This window comes from Panicum virgatum, chromosome 9N, assembly GCF_016808335.1.
Source record: "Panicum virgatum strain AP13 chromosome 9N, P.virgatum_v5, whole genome shotgun sequence".
Lineage (NCBI taxonomy): Eukaryota > Viridiplantae > Streptophyta > Magnoliopsida > Poales > Poaceae > Panicum > Panicum virgatum.
This window is the reverse complement of record NC_053153.1, coordinates 32,795,216-32,814,507: the sequence shown is the minus strand read 5'-3', so window position 1 is coordinate 32,814,507 and position 19,292 is coordinate 32,795,216. Positions and strand designations below refer to the sequence as shown.

Sequence of the window (19,292 nt, the reverse complement as noted above, 5' to 3'; positions counted from 1 at the left end):
ATCCCCATTATGTGAATTACAAGTGCATACATTTGTTTAAAGTGAGTCAAACACTATTGCACACATTTAGGGGGAGCTAACTCTATAGCTTGTGTTTTTGTGACTAACATACTTTCAAAGTGATATTTGTTGTAGTCACACTCCTTTTTGTCCATATGGGAATACACTCAATCCTTCGATACCAAGATAATGCACATTGCAATTAACCCTACATTTGGTATCAATTGATCAAGAAAATTTGGACAAGGGAAGAAAACGATCAAGCCATAACTCCCAAAGGTTAAAGAGATAAATGATATAGGGAGGCATGGCTAGGTAAAACACTCTATCGCTAGTAAATTTCTTTTGCTACTAATGCTCTTTGTTGCTAGTGGTTAGAGGAAGCTTTTAGGTGTTTGATGACAAAGGGGGAGAAATGTACCCTAAAAGCAAGCAAATGATGCCATTAGCAAGGGGGAGAAATGGAATATGCAATGCAAAAGGATGCATGGTGATAGGGGGAGGTACTTAGTCAATATGGGGGAGAAGTGCAATTTGATGATCCCATGGACTAAGGTACAAATTTTTCATTGCTCATATGGTTCAAACCACACTCAATCCTTTGTTCTACAATTCTTTCTACAATGGGTATCAAGGCCTTTTTAAAATGAGCATTGAAATGTCATCCAAGCAAGCTAAGTAGTTTCTAACTTTTCAAATTGGTATCAATTTCATATCCTTGCAATTCATCTTGCTTGTTTTGGTTGTGTTGTCATCAATCACCAAAAAGGGGGAGATTGTAGCGAAAATGGTCTCTCATGCCATATTTCAATATAATGTTTTGGCGATTGATGACACACACAACACTTGGACTAATATGATTGTTAAGATGAACATTCATAGGCTTTTAGGTTCAAGTGATGACAAAGATCGTCATGGCGTCGGTTCTTCCGACTACCACCGGATGCTCCGATGCCCTGGCGTCGGTTCTTCCGGTGCTCCCCGTAGGGGCGGCCCTTCGGGCCTAGCTACGCCTATCTTCTCTTTGTCATCACTTGAACCTAAAAGCCTGGGAATGTTCATCTTAACAATCATATTAGTCCAAGTGTTGTGTGTGTCATCAATCGCCAAAACATTATATTGAAATATGGCATGAGAGACCATTTTCGCTACCGTAGGGGAGCACCAGCGCGAGCAAGGAGGGCGGTGGGTCGGCTCCGGGGCGACTCGTGGGTGCCAGCGCGAAGCAAAGGCGAAGTTGGAGTTGGCCGGGGAGGCGGCGGGCGGCGCGGTTCGGCGGCGCGGGAAGCAGAGCAGGCAGGCTGGGGCAGAAGACAGGGACCTAAACGCTATTTCCAAAAATTCCAGGGACCAGTCTGTAAACCAGCGATAACTTTTAAAATAGAGCTCAAATGAAAAAGTGACCAACATGAAAGTTGTTCAATTTTTCAAGATCTACAACTTTGATGTTGGGCAAAAATTTATTTGATCAAAGATTCAAGAGCTAATTTTGAAAACATAAAAGGGATTTTAAATTCTAGGAATTTTGTCTTTTTCAATGCAATTTCACTTCAAATTTAGACTTCAAAGCAACATTTGCTGCCATGCAATAAATGCACTGAAATTTTGCAAAAAGACCCTCCACAAAAGCTATAATTACACAACCTATTCAACATAACTATAGAAAGGGCCTTGCATAAAATCATAATTACACCTATAACCTTTATATTTAAAAAAAATCCTTTTTCAAGCAATTCAATCACATGATGCATAATTTGGTTCTAATTACCCTAAGTTGGCTATTTAAAAACCTTGGCCGTCACACTACCCCTATGATAAATTTGCATAAAAAATAAAAAATCTCAGGTAAAAAATTAAAAAAATAATAAAAAATAAAACATCGTCCCGTCGTCCTCCTCACGGGCGGGGCAGCGCACGGCCCCGTTGTCCTCCCCGCTAGCGGGGGAGCGCGGGGCCTAGGGAGTCGGCGGCCGCCGCACCCAGGGAGGCGGATCCGGCGGCAGCGCGGCGGTGGAGCGCGGACCAGCGGCGGCGGCGCTCAGGAGAGGCCGGTAGCGGCGCTTAGTAGGAGAGGGAGCGCGGCTTCAAAGGAGGAAGGGAGAGGCGGCGGCGGGGAGGCGGCAGCGCTTCAGAAGAGAGGAAATGGAAGCGGACCCGGAGGAAGGAACATAGGAGGAGAAAGGAGGCAAGAGAACACGGAAGGAATGGAGGAAGAATCTGCGTCATGGGAGGAGGAAGACGGTGGTGAATTATTGGGGTCTGTGGTAGCCCACCCATGTGCGGTCGTCGACCGCGAGGAAAGGCTGCTTAGGGCCGACCGCAGCAAATCGTCGCGCCATTCTTCTCCTATGAAATCCTCCTCCAAGAGCCATTGAAATAACCCCAAAATCCCTGGCCATTCAACGCTATCTACAAGTGGCGGTGGCCATGCGGCAGGAAGAGAAGCAGGCAGCGGCGGAGGCTCGAGAGTTGCTCAAGCCGTAGGCATTGCGGGAGCGGAAAGCTGCTGTGGCGCAGTCGAGGCTCCTCGGCGGCATCGGCGACGAAAACAGCGGCGGCGCGGAAGGGGAAGGCGGGGGAGCTGCGGCGACGCCGGAGCAAGTGACTTCCGGCCGCGCCGCCCAGGTGCCGGACCAGAACGAGGCAAGTGGCTATGGCGCAGCTACTCCTCCGACTTCCTTCTCCGACGGAAGCTGCTTCTTCGACGGTGCCGGCAGCTTCTTCGACAGCAGCTCGATGTCTCAACCATGGATGCTGAATTCAAATCCTGCAACATGGTACTGATGATTCATCCTCAATTTTCCTCAATGTTTATCACTATTCCTCAATTTACTGGACTTCAGTCTGTCTTCAGTGTTAATTTAGGGAGTAGCAACATCCTGAAGTAAACGCTGCATCTGTGGTATTAGCCAAACTAGCACATGCTAACAGTCTGAACGTTTTGAGCACTGAAAAGAAAAAAGATTCAACATTTCTTCGTCACTTGCATGCCTTGCAGCTTGGCAGTTGGACATTGGTTCCAGATGCTATCTAGAAAATATAAAGATGGAAGTTCACACCAACTTGTTCAAACATCACCTATTGTAAATGCCAGCATTGCTTATCTTTAAAATGATGGCATCTGTTTGCGGGTATGAATTAGTGCAAAACAGGTGATTCCCGGCCACAGTATTCAAGGGAAAATGGATAAAAAGTTCAGTTAATTTGAGGAAGTATTCCAAAGTTGAAACAGTATATCCTAGTATAAATGACTGTACTCTTGAACCAACAAAAAAAAAACTCCAAGGTGAACTGAAAATTATATGAATAAACTTAAAAAAAAAGAAGATACACCATCTTCCAGTGTGCTACTCATCTAGTATGAATGTCCTTCAGAACACTGGGACTTTGTGTGCAAAAGGATAAGGATCATGTTGGGTTTATGAAATGTTTGCAATAAATTGTAAACTCGACCAAACTTACTCAACATGTAGTTTAACCATGTGCAGAGAAACTCAAATCTTTAGATTAAAAGTATTATTGTAAACGTCCTTGTACCATTGACTGCAACTCCAGTATTTGCACATCACTTGGTGAAAAAAAAAAGAACTTCCTTTCAGCTTCTAGTCTCCAAACAGCTGGCTGCTGGTCTAGCTTTTCCCATGTCTCCAATGTTGTCTATGCTTCTGTGTAATTTTATACTGTTACAAACTACATTCACACCAATTATATGCAGATTGTAAGATCACATGGTTATCCCTCATTGTGCAGTGCACAACGCCATGTTTAAAGAAAAAAGGGAATAAGTTAAATCGCTTCACCCATGTCCATGAGTATCAGAACTTGTCTAGCAGGTAGCAGGCTAGCAGCAAACAACATTTGGTGACTAACTACACCAATGAATTATCCCCTTGACTGCTTCATCTTATATCTGTGTTACTTTCAGATTATTCCTGATCAAGTCTTGATAAATGTTGCTCATGTCATAAATTTGTCTCTTTGGAACAATTTGCTTGTGCTCATAGAGTTTTGCTGATTAGAAATGAAGTGTCGCGTGCTGTGAATTGATGACTATTGCTGTGTGAACTGAAAATATTTCCTCACAACTATCAATGAACCTGTATTTCAGTTAGCACTGTGAATTTCGTAAGTTGAACTTAAGTTGCAAATTCTGAAATGCCAATTAATTTTCAGTTGCAGAGGGAAGCATTTGGACCTGGTGTTTGAGGATCTGCTGGATTTTTGTGAACCGAGCATCTTCTGCAAATGTGAATTGTCATCTTCTTTTTGATATATCAAGTATTCTTCCATGTATACAACACAATGGCTACAAATATCAAATTATGCACTAGATTATCATGATTCATGTGTCAAACAGTGAATTAAATACCTAGCAGACAGCTAAACAGATAACTCGTTGTACAAACTGTCAGTTTAGCTGTCCGTGTGTGACAAATAGACAGCAGCTGTCTAGACCTTTGTGCATGCCCTAACATCAAGTCAGAGTGTGCGGGTGCTGGTTGTCAATCGCATTTAACTTTGGTTAATTACGTCTGAGGTCCTTATTATCTAAGTACGTTTGTGAACCAAGAGATTATGTCTGCTCATCTCTTCCGTTTTTCGCGACAATTCTGGTTCGAGTTGCTGCAGAAAGTAGGACTACATGCTCTATCTCCACAGCGGCGTACAAGGGTGGATGACCTACTCAGGAAAGGACTCAGACTCCCTATCATTACATTCTTGCGACTTAGAATAATTTAGAAGCATTGTCTACAGTGCATTTTTTTATACGACTCCTAATTGGTTGGCATTGCTAGCTGCACTCTAGGAGGAAATGCACCACTAGAGTTTAGCGGCACGTTACAGGGGCTCCGAGAGAGTTTCATTGCTTCTCGCTCTATGCCTGTGGATGGCGAGTAGTTCTAGTAGTTTCACAACCGTACCGGAAAATAGCACATTCCTGATGGTTTCTATAATTCCCGGTGGTTTTCGAACAACCGACACTACTAGAGAATTGGTCATCGCAAACGGGATATCACTGCCGGTTCAACACGAACCGGCGGTGATGAGGCATGCCGTAGTGGCCGTTGGAACCGGCGGTGATGCTGCCTATCACCGCCGGTTCGTGTTACGAACCGTTGGTGATGGCCTGCGAACGCATCACCGCCGGTTTGTAACACGAGCCGGCGGTGATAGGAAGCATCACCGTCGGCTCGTGTTATGAACCGGCGGTGATGAGTCTGTACAGTATAAAATCCCAACCCCTTCTTTCTCCCACCACCTTTCTTCTCCAACCCGACGGCCACACCTCTCTCCTCCATTGTTGCGGCCGGATTTTGCCGAAATTCTTATGAAACCTCGCCATTCTTGATGTATTGGCTCCACCAACTTATTCTAAGGTTAGTAACCATCAATTCATTGGCTTTGTACCCATTTTCTTTGGATTAATCATGCATTTCATGATGAATTAATCATGGAGGGCTTTTTTCTCCATTTTTGGATCATTTCTCATCATTGGGGCTTCTTTTTTGTTGTTTGAGTGCACCAACTTGTGCTAAATTTGTAGCTAGCAATCCATTTAATTCATAGCCTTTATCTTAGGACTAGTCATTCATTTTGTGATGAATTGATCAAGGAAAGTCTCTTTTTCTTCACTTTAGGATAATTTCTCATGAACACTCATCATGAAGTCATCATGGAGGCTCATTAAATTTTGAGGGCTAGACTTCACATACTTGATTCAAGGTAAGAACTAGCTCTTTATGGTTAGATTGTTGTCATAATTGCGATGATTGTGTTGTAAGGGATCTTTCTTAATTCATTTATAGGATATTTATTAATTGTGATGATCGAGATGTTCCATGGGATCGGCAATCGAGATGTTCCCCAGCCGCACACGTGGGACCGGCAATGTTCCATGTGGGGTTGCCTTCCATGAATATTTGGGCACATACAGGACCCGTGGAAGGAGGAATGCTCAATGAGAGGCCGGCTGGCATAGTCTTTTACAGGCTGTCCGTGAAGAAGTAAATGCAACGAATGAGATGTTTCGGGCTGAGCTTGTGGTATCCCGTGATGCTCCCTTGGCACCAGGAGAAGCAATCAGAGATGCTGCGCCAGATATTGCAAGTCCACCAGGGTTGGTTCAGAGTAGCTGTGGAAGCACTGCGTTGCCTGAGGAGGATGTTGGAGTCAGCTTCCCCCCGGCCGCACATGTCGGACCGGCAATGTTCCATGGGGGGTTGCCTTCCATGAATATTTGGGCACATACATGAGCCGTGGGAGGAGGAATGCTCAACGAGAGGCCGAGTGGCATAGTCTTTTACAGGTTGTCCGTGAAGAAGTAAATGCAACGAATGAGAAGTTTCGGGCTGAGCTTGTGGAATCATTTTCCCATGGTGCTCCCTTGGCACCAGGAGAAGCAATTAGAGATGCTGCGCTAGATATTGCAAATCCACCAGGGTTGGTTCGGAGTAGCTGTGGAAGCACTGCGTTGCCTAAGGAGGATGTTGGAGTCACCTTCCATGTGGATAAGATCACACAACCAACAAAAGTTCTTTGATACGAAGGTGGCTGTAGGTCAGGCTTGGCCAACCGGCGAAGGGGTTAAGCTGCATAGTTGCCCTTTACCTGATGGATATGCAAAGGTTACTATTGATTCTCTTGCTAAGAGGAAATACAGAAATGTGGAGTTGGAAATCCCCGTTGATGACAGCAAGTTGCTAGGGGATAACATTTGAGGCTTTGTGGCATGGCGGAAACGCTACATAATATTTGAATCAGAATCTGAGTCATCCGATCATGATCCTCGAGAGTCACCGGAGAGGGACCTCCCTCCTTCAAAAATGTCTGAAAGGGAATCAAGCACGACACCTCAAAGGAAGCAAAGTCCACGAAGTCCATCACCTCAAAGGGAGCAAACTCCTCCTAGCCCTCTGAAAAAAGGCGAACATCATCGAGAACACATAAGTTATCATCTCAGAAGCAATATTCAGAATCGGCAGAAAAGCCAGAGGCACCATGTGAAGGGACGGGCAGGAAACAGGTGAGTGGAAGCATATCAACGCTCCTCGAAGGAAAAGGAAAAGGAAAGAAAGGAGGAAAGGACCTTATAGTCCCCAAAGATGCAATGAACCATTTCTTAAACTTAATGAAAGTGCCACAAACTGGAAATCCGCGACCTCCGCCTTTAGACTATGAGAGAACTATGAGTATGGAGAAGTGGCAGGCAAGATCCCGAGCTGTACACAAGTTAAATGTAGTTGAACGGGCCGCATTTTGTGAACAAAACAACATGATAGAGTTAGATCTTCTTCGAATTGAGTATGGAGAAGATTGGTGGAAACAACCATTGCCAGTAGCACTGATTACCTAGCAATTTGCATTGGGGAAAGATTTGCAACCCCCAGAACAAATCCGGATGCTACCCACAAGAATGCGATAGTTGCATACTTGGTACAAGATGCAAAATGGTAAGCTGTTTGGGGCAAGATATCTTGATGAAGATCTTCATAAGGGGGAGACATAGTGTGGGTTGAATTCGAGCACTTGTATCATTTCTACCATCAAGCTGCTCTCGACGTCTCAATCATGACCTTGTGGACTGTGTAAGTAACCTCACTAATGATCATCCATCGTCATATATCACTCACTAGCATGTTTAACTTTTCATCATTGTTTTCTAGAATGGAGTCACACAAATGTAGACAAAGTGGGATTAACAATATAGGCTTCTTGGACCCTAGCACTGTACATGAGAACTCAGTTCACTTACCAAGTACTGTTGACTACTTGTACAATGCTTTCCTATCTATGCAGGATAAAAGATCCATACTTCTTTCATAAAATTGCTAGTAAGTTTGTTTTTTAATTCCATATCAAAGTTATGCTCACCACGGTTATTATTAATTTGCTTTTTTGTGTCTTATATACAGTTATCATCATGTCCTACTCGATATCCGCCTTAGCGATAGTCGAATCGAGGTTTCTGACTCACGAAAGAGGCCATTATCACTAATCCATCCTGTCATTGATGCCCTCAACAAGTAAGTAAAGCAAACCAATTTATGTGATATTTGAATGTCATGTATCTTACTCATGCAATTTATCTTTCATAATTTCGCCCATATATAGGGCTTTCGCTAAGTATCGTAAGAAAAAAATCCATAGACCTTTTTGGGGAGACTTCACTGTAGATGAGGCTAAATACATCCTCAAGCAGCCTTTTGGCAATGATCACTGCGGGTTCTATGTAATGCATTACATGCACTGCTGCACCGGTGATGAAAGAGACGCCGCAATGGTTTGTATGAAATGGTTTCATATTAATATGTGTTCTTCTGTCTTGACTTATCTAACTTGTCTAATATCATATTATTGTGTTATATTTTTCAGAACAATGAGTTGAGTACAGGTGAATTTCTCATGCGCGAGCTAGTAGCACTTCAAGAGGAACTAGCCGGATGGCTTGTGGACTACGTTGTGAAGCCAGGATCTGAGTATAGCATAATCTATGTGTAATGCATAGATCGTATCGTTCTTGTCAAACATTGTAGTATATTTGGTGTATCGACTAGATGTTCTTAATTCTTATTTATGGACTTTACGTTCTTAATCTTGATGTATGAACTCTTTTATTTAATTTCAATGTATAATATCTTATGGTTGAATTCCGCTGCTATAATTATATATTATATATGCTATACAAATGGTGCAGTATGAATATATGAATATATTTTTTTGATGGGAAAAAGGTCTTCACCGCCGGTTCAAACCATTGGTGATGAGTGACGAATACCGCTGGTTCGTAACCGGAACCGGCGGTGTTGATTTTCCATCACCAATGGTTCTATACACGAACCGGCGGTGATGCTAACTCATCACCAACGGTTGGCGCTAACATCACCAACGGTTTTCGAACCGGCGGTGATGAGGTCCTCCATCACCGCCGGTTGGAGAATCGGCGGTGATAGCCCCTCCCATAACCATCGACATAAATCCAACGCCCCCAAACCGTTAGTGATGCCCATTTCGAACTGTCGGTGATGGGCGGCGCTGGAGTAGTGCGACAAGAAATAGCTTCCATTCTATCAGTCCTGCTATTGCTAGAAATATCCTGCTAGAAGTATACTCTACTGCTAGAAATATCCTAATACTGCTAGAAATATACTCATTAGTAACGGGCAAATAGCAATGTTAGTATCGGTCAAGCTGACCGGTACCACCTGGCCAGTACTAACTGGAGGGTTGTTTCACTACTCCAGCGCCCCCCAGCACCGCCGGTTCGAAATGGGCATCACCAACGGTTCGGGGGGCGTTGGATTTATGTCGATGTTGATGAGAGGGGCTTCCACCGCTGGTTCTACAACCGGCGGTGATGGGGGGCCTCATCACCGCCGGTTCGCAAACCATTGGTGATGATAGCGCGAACCGTTGGTGATGAGTTAGCATCACCGCCGGTTCGTGTATAGAACCGTTGGTGATGGGGACATCAACACCGCCGGTTCCAGTTACGAACTGGCGCTGATCATCACTCATCACCAACGGTTTGAACTGGCGGTGAAGATCTTTTTCCCATAAAAATATATTCATATATTAATACTGCACCATTTGTATAGTATATATAATATATAATTATAGTAGTAGAATTCAACCATAAGATATTATACATTGAAATTAAATGAAAGAGTTCATACATCAAGATTAAGAACATAGAGTCCATACATCAAGATTAAGAATATCTAGTCCATACACCAAATATATTACAATATTTGACAAGAACGATACAATCTATGCATTACACCTAGATTATGCTATACTCAGATCCTGGCTTCACACGTAGTCCACGAGCCATCCGGCTAGTTGCTCTTGAAGTGCTACTAGCTCGCCCATGAGCAATTCACCTGTACTACTGAACTCGGTGTTCTGAAAAATATGACACAATAACATGATATTAGACAAGTTAAATAAATCAAGACACAAAAACACATATTAATATGAAACCATTTCATACAAACCATTGCGGCGCTTCTGTGATCACCGGTGTAGCAGTGCATGTAATGCATTACATAGAACCCGTAGTGATTGTTGCCTGAAGGCTGCTTGAGGATGTATTTAGCCTCATCTACAGTGAAGTCTCCCAAAAAAGGTCTATGGATTTTACTTTTCTTACAGTACTTAGTGAAGGCCCTATATATGGGCGAAATTATGAAAGAGAAATTGCATGAATAAGATACATGAAATTCAAATATTAAATAAATTCACTTGCTTTACTTATTATTGAGGGCATCAATGATGGGCTGGATTAGTGATAATGGCCTCTTTCGTGAGTCATAAATCTTGATTCGACTATCGATAAGGCGGATATTGAGTAGGATATGATGATAACTGTATATAAGACACAACAAAGCAAATTAATATTAACCGTAGTGACCATAACATTGATATGGAATTAAAAAACAAACTTACAAGCAATTTTATGAAAGAAGTATGGATCTTTTATCCTGCATAGAGAGGAAAGCATTGTACAAGTAGTCAACGGTACTTGGTAAGTGAACTGAGTTCTCATGTACAGTGCTAGGGTCCAAGAAGCCTATATTGTTAATCCCACTTCGTCTACATTTGTGTGACTCCATTCTAGAAAAGAATGATGAAAAGTTAAACATGCTAGTGAGTGATAAATGACGACGAATGATCATTAGTGAGGATACTTACACAATCCACAAGGTCATGATTGAGACGTCGAGAGCAGTCTGATGGTAGAAATGATACAAGTGCTCGAATTCAACCCCCACTATGTCTCCTCCCTTATGAAGATCTTCATCAAGACATCTTGCCCCAAACAGCCTTTTTGCATCTTGTACCAAGAATGCAACTGTCGCATTCTTGTGGGTAGCATCGGTATTTGTTCTGGGGCCACCAGATCTTTCCCCAATTCACATTGCCAGGTAAACAGTGCTACTGACAATGGTTGTTTCTACCAATCTTCTCCATACTCAATTCAAAGAAGATCTAACTCTGTCATGTTGTTTTGTTCACAAAATGCGGCCTGTTAAGCTACATTTAACTTGTGTACAGCTCGGGTTCCTGTGCGCCACCTCTCCATATTCAAAGTTCGCTCATAGTCTGAAGGCGAAGTTCGCAGATTTCCAGTTTGCGGCACTTTCATTAAGTTTAAGAAATGGTCCATTGCATCTTTGGGGACTATGAAGTCCTTCTCTCCTTTCTTTCCTTTTCCTTCGAGGAGCGTTGTTATGCTTCCACTCACCTGTTTCTTGCCTATCGCTTCACATGGTGCCTCTGGCTTTTCTGCCGATTCTGAATATTAATTCTGAGATGATAACTTATGTGTTCTCGATGATGTTCGCCTTTTTTTCGGAGGGCTAGGAGCAGTTTGCTCCCTTTGAGGAGACGGACTTCGTGGACTTTGCTCCCTTTGAGGTGCCGGGCTTTTTCAGACATTGGTGAAGGAGGTAGGTCCCTCTCCGGTGACTCTCGAGGATCATGATCGAATGACTTGGATTCTGATTCAAATATTATGTAGTGTTTCCGCCACGCCACCACTGCTAGAAAATCTCACATTAGTACCGGTCAGCAACCCTCCTTTAGTACCGGGTGGCTGACCGGTACCGCTTGGCCGGTACTAAATGGCACACCATTTAGTACCGGCCAAAACGCCCGGTACTAAAGGGAACATTTAGTACCGGTCGGTAACACCGACCGGTACTAAATGGTTTTGCGCCCAAAAATTAAAGGAAAAAAGTGTTGAACAGCTAGGAGGCCCTCGCACACACGCATCGTCGCAAGTCACAAGTCACGCGAATTTCGCACGTAATATGAGCGTGCGCAGTCCGTGGGAATCGAACTCACGACCTCCGGCCTCGCGCGAGGCTTCCTTACCGTCCCACCTATGCATCACTTGTGACTGGGTGGGAGATGCATTCCTTTTAAAGTAACCCGTAGAGGACCATTTAGTACCGGGCCAAGCCACCGGCCGGTACTAAATGTTGCATTTTAGTACCGGTCGGTGTTACCGATCGGTACTAAATGGATGCGCCATTTTAGTACCGTCCGGTAACACCGACCGGTACTAAAATGCAACATTTAGTACCGGCCGGTGGCTTGGCCCGGTACTAAAATAGTTTTGGGAGCTTTCAAATTTGGACCCGGTACTAAAGTGGCGTCGAGGCTACTTTAGTACCGGACCAAAGCATGGCCGGTACTAACTACTGGGGACGAATGAGCCATTTTCTGGTAGTGCACAAAGTGTCCGATGTTATCCCCTAGCAACTTGCTGTCATCAACGGGGATATCCAACTCCACATTTCTGTATTTCCTCTTAGCAAGAGAATCAACGGTAACCTTTGCATAACCTTCAGGCAAAGAGAATCAACGGTACCCCCTTCACCGGTTGGCCAAGACTGACCTACAGCCACCTTGTTGGTTATGTGATCTTATCCACAGGGAAGGTGATGAGATCTGGCGCAGCATCTCTGATTGCTTCTCCTGGTGCCAAGGGAGCATCACAGGAAAGTGATTCCACAAGCTCAGCTCGAAACTTCTCATCCGTTGCATTTACTTCTTCACAGACAGCCTATAAAAGACTATGCCACTCGGCCTCTCGTTGAGCATCCTCCTCCCACAGCTCATGTATGTGCCCAAATGTTCATGGAAGGCATCCCCCATGGAACATTGCCGGTCCCACGTGTGCGGCCGAGGTGCTCTTTGGTTCCCAGTGCTCGAGTCAGCTCATGTGCCTCGTGTGCTTCCTGAATCTCGCGTCCTAGTTCCTCGACATTATGATGACGAAAGTTTTGTTTGCTTAGTCTTGCCAAAAAAAGAAGAAGCAAAAAGAGTGAAAAAATATATAAAAAAATGTGAAAAATGGGAGAGGAAGGAAAAAAAGAAAAAAAATGAAAAAAAGAGATGGAAAAAAGAGAGAAGTGAGTGAGGAAGGAAGCGAGAGTGAGCCAGCAAGATCTACACAAGTCAAAGGCTACCATGTGTGCATATCTTCAAACTATGGCATAACACTTCAGCAGAAAACAATTCCACTGCTTGGCTCCTCCCAACCTTGCTCTCGCACACACTTGCAAAGCCTTGCCATAATCCTCATCCACTCCCAGCTTTGCATAGCGCGCTCTAGCAGCCTCAACTCACTTGCAAGAGGAATACTCCTTTTCTGGTCCGGGGCTTTGCTACTCCACTCCATTTGGTATCTGCTCGCACACATGAAAGGAGACGTACTTTGCGTCTCCAATCATCATGCTAATGGATCGTGCCACCAAGCCCTAGGATTCCTACACACTAGCCGTGTGTATGACCTAGCCTTGCTGTCATCGGAGACGGCATGGTCTAATGGATCATGCTTAGCTATTGCGTTTTCATGCTTGGCGAGTTTTTTCAGGTAAGTATCCCACAATTCGTGCATCCTCATGTCATGTCTCTACCCTCCTAAGTTATCTACCATGCCTAGTTTGCCATGAAAAAAATAAAATATATATAACAACAAGAAATAGAATATAAGTAAATATAAAATAAATTTAGGCATTTCAATAAATTTTAGATTCCCCCATGTTTACAACTGGCAGAGTTCTTGCTATTGAATAAAAGCAGGTACAAGAATAAGTGTGGGGTGCGAAGGGCTCATGGTGCAGTGGCAAAGTCCACTGGTCGGGGTGCTCCTGCCCAGGGTTCAAACCCTAGGTGCCGCACCTAATTAAACTTTAGGGGTTTCTCTTAAAGTATTTGTATCAAAGAAAAGAATAAGTGTGGGGTAGATCTCTCAAAACCACAAGAGGCAAACTCACTTGAGATCTCTCCCTCAACATATCGCACATCACTGACAGACAAGCTCCAAGCAACACTACCAAGACAGGACCTATATCAGGCCCACCAAGGTTTTGGCCAGCCTCCAAGGTCGCCGAGTCCTTGAGGAAGTCTGTACAACCCTGCTTCATCCGTGATGCTAGTTTGTACTCTAGACTCACACCTCCCTATTCAAATAAAAATTCAAATCTAAATTTTCAACTCTAAAAAAATGCAAAGAAGGACCTTGCACTCCATGCATTTTCGTGAATAAATTTGCATGCTCTTTCCATCGCGTGGTGGCCTCGGGTGAGCAAATCAGGCGGCTGTGTGGGCAGATCCAGGTCCACATGGGGTGGATCCGACCGTGGATCACCGGCAGATGCTTCTATCGCTATGGACGGGGCCACCACTTAGGAGTGCATGACGGGAAGAAAGGAGGAGAAAGGGAGGTGGAGCCCCGCCGCCGCCGCCTTCTTTGTGGCCGCGCGGCCTTCCGGCAGCCGCTCATGCAATGACAAGAGGTGGGAGCTGCGCTAGGAGGGCGGCAGCGCTGGGCGTTGGGGGTCCGCCCGAGCCAGCACGCGGAGTGACGCGCGCGTAGTCGTGAGTTTCCCACCGGGCAGCAGGTTCATGAATCTTGAATTGCTTGCTTGTTACTGGTGCATTTACTTTGTATTATTCACCACTTGCGTTGCTTAGGTAATAATTATCGGAGAAGGGCTGGCGACAGCATGCATGCTTCAAAAGTCAACATGTTTTGTAAAATCAGGTATGGGTTCAGTTGTTGCTCAATTGCACATCAGCTTGAAATAGAAAAAGATCGTACGCCGTATCGAGGACCATGGAGCCGTGTTGAAGGCTACGTCCAACTCAGCTACTGCGACATGGATGCGCCAATCCCTTTTTTTTGCGGGTGAATGGATGGGCCAATCTTATTTAACAAATGAAATTTTGGAAAAATCGCTGTCAGTTCCGCTGCAAACCTCAACAAATACTGGACTAATCCCCCTGCCATCGTTTATGTGAGGTGGTTTAGTATATGCATGGTAGCCATGGCACATTGTTTTCTACCAGGCCAGTTTTGGTGCAGCATGTGTCTTCTCTCTCATATCACTTGCGGTTTCAGCCGAGGGTGCACTGTGTAATTATATTCTGTTTGAAATGAGAAAATCGATCAGGAAGCATAACTAGGAAGAAACCATGTATCAATACCTCTGTACCGTGTATATATATAACTGTATATGATATCAATTAGTATTAGCCTATTAGGTGTAAGCTGCTCCTAGTTTTAATTGTTTTGTTAAGATGTGCAGGTATATCTGTCCATAGCTAGATGCCCTCCACTACTACAGAACATCAATGTTATCCCGGTTGGGAAACCCTTTTTGTCCCAGTTTCCCAACCGGGAACGCCAGGCTGAGACAAAAGGGGGTGTCTTTTTGTCCCGTATCTGGCAACCGGGACAAAAAGCACCCAGGGGCTGTCAGCGCCACGTGCCTGGCGCACCCTTTTGTCCCGGTTGGTAACACCAACCAGGACAAAATGTCCATTTTTTTCCTGTTTCTCTTTTCTCAATTCTTTTTCTATTTCAATTATACTTTTGTATTTCAATTAAACTTATGTATTGGAATTCAGTGTGTAAGATCTCCACTAATATATACATATATATAGTTACTTATATAATATTTGTCCTATATAGTTTCCATATATAAACATATATATACACATATATATTATTGGAGGGCTTAAATATATAATACATACATACTCATAAATAGAAATATAATACATACACACACATATATATTTACAAAGGTATATTCGTTCTTAATTATATATATACGCGTATATTATCATATTTGCTGCGATTGTCAATGTGAGATTGTCCATCATAGTAGAATTCGTCTTATGGATCGAGGACTTGCTCAACAATAAATCTGGATAATTGTTCTTGAATCGCCATAATCTTTTCCTCCGGTTTGAGTTTATCGCGCATCTCCTTGACCTATGGAAAAGGGGGATAATTAATTTCGATTAATTAAAATATGAGTTCAAACATTAACAAGTTTTTTACTTACTTCCTACTCCCAATCTGCCAAGGCCCTTGGAGGACCTACCAGACCGTGGATGTTCTCGCATACATATTATGCGCATAAATTAGTGCCTTGTTTCTGCCTCATACACTTTAAGAGAGAAGAAATTATCAGGTTTTACATGAATATATAATAAAACTAATGAAACGTGCAACGAATCATCCAAGTGCGTACCGCAAAATCTGTCTTGATCTTCAATTCCTTGTCCAATTTGCCTGGATGATTTTTAGGGACTTGTTTCCAAACCCTGTGCATGATTAGAACAATTATAGTCAAGTAACAAAGTGATTCAAAGTATCGGTCATTGATGGAGTAGTGGTAGAATTACTTTTTATCATGTTAAGAAGATCACTGTATTGTTTTGGAGGTCTCCTTAATGAGTCCATAACCACCATCATGCTAATGTCGACAAGTATGAGCATTAGGACCCAGTGTTCATTGCAAGATTATACGAAATAGTTAAGGTTTAAACAATTCAATGATACAGAATAGAAAGAGTTAGACGGAAGGAATCACTCACGCAAAGTTGTAAGGAAACAATATCATTTGCTTGTTGTGGTGAACGCTTATGTACTTGAACAAGTTTTGGAATATCTCATCAGAATTGTCACGTAGAAGCCTCCAATTACAAGTAATTGGGTCGATGAAGCCGAGGTGAGAGTATCCCTTTCTCCTGCAAGTTTGTATCTCTATTCTACATGATACCGAATAAATCAAGGGATCAGTATGTTGAGATCATGCAAAACAATACGTAAGGAGAGTAAAATACTTACAGAACCACAAGCCGACCATAGAGATGTCGAGGTCCTCCTTATAGAATAGTTGGTAAACTTCTTCCCAGTTTATCCATATAATGGCCTCCCCCGTAAGAAATCGTCATCTTTAATCTTTGCGCCCTGCATGAAGATGCAATCGGCCATCGCACGCATATAGTGCTGGTGCAGCTTATACATTTGCGTTGGAAGCACGGACACTACTTCGGGGGGTACAAGAGATTTGCCCAGCTCATACGTCCATTTGACGACCACTACAAGAGGTTCTATTGATTGTTTCTTTTGGGCTCCGAGCTGTGGAACGTCGGACGACGACGACTTTGATTGTCTCTTCTTTTTCTCAGTAGTTTTGATAATTGTGCGGTCGTAGTCAGAAGGGGGATCTCTCGGAATGAATTTTCTCTTATTTGCTTCGCACATTCCCTTAAAAAATTTCAAATCTCCCGGATTTATCACTTTCTCAGGCTCCAGCTTCGGCTTCGGTTTGAAGTGCTCTTTAACTCTTTCTTGAGTTATCCTATCGCATTCTTCAAGGCTCATGTCCCATGGTTTAATAGGAGCCTCCTTGGTTTTTTTCTTCTTTTCCTTCTTCTTTGGAGGCTCCTTAGCTGGTGCAGCTACCTTCTTTGCCGGCGGCTGTTTCTGTTTCTTTGCCGGCGGCGAAGGGGGTGACCAAAGAGGTGACGGTGACGTTTGAGTGCTCATCGGCGCATGAGATGATGGTGATGGAGAATGTGCCGGTGAACCTTGCCGAGACAGTGCTGCCCTTGGGGAGTTTTGCGGAGATGCCGGCCTTGGAGAGGCATGCTGAGATGCCAGTCTTGGTGTTTGATCATCCGACTTTAGGACGATGTAGCGCTTATCCCATAGAATGTAGCCATGAATGGCTTCTGCTAGTGTCCTCTCCCCAATGCCTCCAGGAATATCAAGCTCGAACGTCTCCCAACCCTGGCACACCTGCTCCACGCCAACTCTTGTGTATCCTACCGGAATTTGCTGCCTGTGGTACATGTCGCCTGGTTGGGTTTGCATGGCGGTACCGTACGCAACAGTGAACATTAAGTTCTTAATGGCAGTCTGCAGGTCACAAGGTGTCCAATGGGTGATCTCATCCACTGGAAATCACTGCAGGGCCATCACTTCAACTGCGGCCTGGATCCCCATTGTCTCGACGGATGATCGGCTGCGACATTAGGCTCTGGAGGCTCCGGTTGCGCTTGCGCTTGCTGTTGCTGGCTCATTGCTATGGCCACTTGGCGTTGAACCTCTTCCTCCAGTCTTTGATTGTGTGACATGAGCCGTTCCTCTAGCCTTCGCAAGTGCTCCCACTCATCATTCTTTCTTCTTTGCCGACTTCTATATGATTCAATGTAATCCCTGAACCCATACTTCCACGGAACCACGCCTTTGCCTCTTGTGCGGCCCGGATGTTTTGGATTCCCAAGGGCGTAAGTCAACTCGTCCCTCTCTCTATCCGGCTAGAATATTTCCTCGACCGCTGCTTGTATGGCCTCCTATAGTCTCTGGGCTGCTAGCTGGATTTTTGGCCCATAGATGTAGGCCCCAGTCAATGGGTCCAAGCTTCCACAGTGACCATAAAACCAGGTCCTTGACCTTTCAGGCCAGTTCATGGTCGCAGGTTGGATGCCTCTGTCAAGCAGATCCTGCTCCATCTTCTCCCATTTGGGTATTGCAAGCTTGTTGCCTCCTTGCCCTAGAGTGTGATTGTACACTTTCTTCGAGGCATTATCTTTGGCCTTCTGCACCTTCTGAAGCCCAAACTCTGAAGACTTGTATTGCACAAATGCATCCCAGTGACCCCCTGAGCTTTTCGAGCTCGCCGGTAGACACGGGCGTGGTCCCGGTCTTGATATATTTCTTCGTCAAAATTTTCTTGAATGATTGCAGCTGTTCGGCCATCTAGCTCAGGGTCCAGCGCTTGCATATCCCTTCTGATTCAGCTGGAACCGTTAAGTTCTTCTTAAGCTCCCGCCAGCACCATTCTTTTTCTCTCTCGGGTACCGCATCCCGTTCCTTGCTTGGATTGGAAGCTTTCCATAGCCTGAATCTGATCGGGATGTGGTCCCTGGCAATACATCCGGATTGTCTTACGAGTTTTTTGGTGGCAGCTTCTGGAGCGATCGGTTCACCATCTGGACCAACTTCCGTTATAATGTACCGCCCTTCCAGTTTCTTTGTTGGGCCTTGCTTCATCTTTTTCTGCTGCGATGATGATCCAGACGGCTATACAGGGTGGATGAGACGGCGGCGAACCTCACCGGCGACTCCAAAGGGGCGGAACGGCGGTGTGGAGGTGGCCCGACGGCACTTGGGCGGCGGAGCTCGGGCGCGCGGCGCTCGAGGATGCGATGGGGGACGTCGACGACAGTGCTCGGGGACGGCGGAGCTCAGCACCAACGGCGCGATGGGGCGGCGGAGCTCGGGCGGCGGAGGTTGGCGGCGCTAGGGGACGGCGGCAGCGGCGAGCAGGAGGCGCGGTGGGAGCAGGGGACGACGTACGGCGGTGCGGCGCAGATCAAGAAAACCACCAAGTGTTGGGGAAGGGGGGAGGAAGAAGGGAGATATAGGGGTGGGGCCTTTTGTCCCGGGTGGAGCCACGACCCGGGAAAAAAAGGCC

At 44.7% G+C, this 19,292-nt stretch overlaps 2 long non-coding RNA genes across 2 annotated transcripts; both read left to right on the top strand.

The window, feature by feature from the left end:
* The first annotated feature begins 2,281 nt into the window (after positions 1 to 2,281).
* LOC120693034 lies at positions 2,282 to 4,526 on the top strand. The gene is made up of 2 exons (XR_005682827.1): positions 2,282 to 2,777; positions 4,174 to 4,526. It is a non-coding gene; the product is annotated as an uncharacterized LOC120693034 (long non-coding RNA).
* A 2,003-nt stretch (positions 4,527 to 6,529) lies between these two features.
* On the top strand, positions 6,530 to 8,556 carry LOC120693035. The gene is made up of 3 exons (XR_005682828.1): positions 6,530 to 8,024; positions 8,113 to 8,281; positions 8,374 to 8,556. It is a non-coding gene; the product is annotated as an uncharacterized LOC120693035 (long non-coding RNA).
* The last annotated feature ends 10,736 nt before the right edge of the window (positions 8,557 to 19,292 follow it).